Source organism: Nannospalax galili, unplaced genomic scaffold (genome assembly GCF_000622305.1).
Source record: "Nannospalax galili isolate Female #2095 unplaced genomic scaffold, S.galili_v1.0 scaffold4203, whole genome shotgun sequence".
NCBI classification, from domain to species: Eukaryota; Metazoa; Chordata; class Mammalia; order Rodentia; family Spalacidae; genus Nannospalax; species Nannospalax galili.
The window spans coordinates 265,242-266,300 of record NW_008348958.1 but is presented as its reverse complement, the minus strand read 5'-3'; positions in this window follow the sequence as shown (position 1 = coordinate 266,300).

Here is a 1,059-nt window from a genome sequence, read left to right as displayed (position 1 = left end):
AAGTCACCCTTTCCAGGAGGTTATAAACTGTGCTAAAACCCAAATAGAATGTATTATGTCAGTTTTGTTAATCTGAGTTAGGACTGAAACACCTAGAATTCCAGAGAGTGTGCAGGTCTCTCAGGAAGGGGGGCGGGACTTGGCAAGATAGGGGGAGATAAGAAGAAAGGAGAACATACTTGTGATGGTTTAAATGAAAATGTCCCCCATAGGCTCCAAGTATTTGGACATTTTGTCCCCCAGACGATGGCGCTGTTTTGGGAGGTCTTAGAAGGTGTGGCTATCCTGGAGGAAGCACATCACTGGGGTGGGCTTACAGAGTTCTTAAGCCTTGCCGGATCTCCAGTTGCTCTCTTACTTCCTGTGCCTGCGTGATGATGTGAGAGCTTAGCTTCTGCTGCTCCTGCTCCAGCCACCTCCAGCCACCATGCCTCCCTGTTATGACGGACTGTAATTCCCCTGGAAACTTAAGCTCAAATAAACTCTTCCTTCTGTAAATTGCTTTGGTCAGTGTTTCTTTCACAGCAACAGAAAAGTGACTAATACAATATACTAAAAGCCATTTTGATCCAAAATGCCATACGATATCTAATACCTTGTATGTTAATGAAAGACAAGAAATACATTAATCAAGGCAGTTGTTCACGAAGACGCTCATGAACAGATTCCTTCTGTTACTGGCTCGCAGGGAAATGAGAGAAACCCTGACAAAGGATGAATTCACTCTCACTGTCTCCCTTTGCTCTCTTTCCTGCTTTTACCCTATGACGCCTTCTAGCAGCTTCTATGACACAGCAAGTCTCACCAGATGCAGTCCCTTCGTCTTGAACTCCCCAGTCTCTAGAGAGATAATAGACCTCTGTTCTTTAAAATTTATCCAGGCTTAGGTATTCTGTAATAGCATCACAAAATAGACTAAGATCGTGAATTTTCTTTAAAACCCTTATCACTCTCAGTAGCCATAGAAGATTCAATCCGTTTTAACCTTGCTGAAGCTTTATTTAAAAGATGTAAATAATACTGTGTACTTTTCTGAACTGGGAAGAGGATTATTTTGAA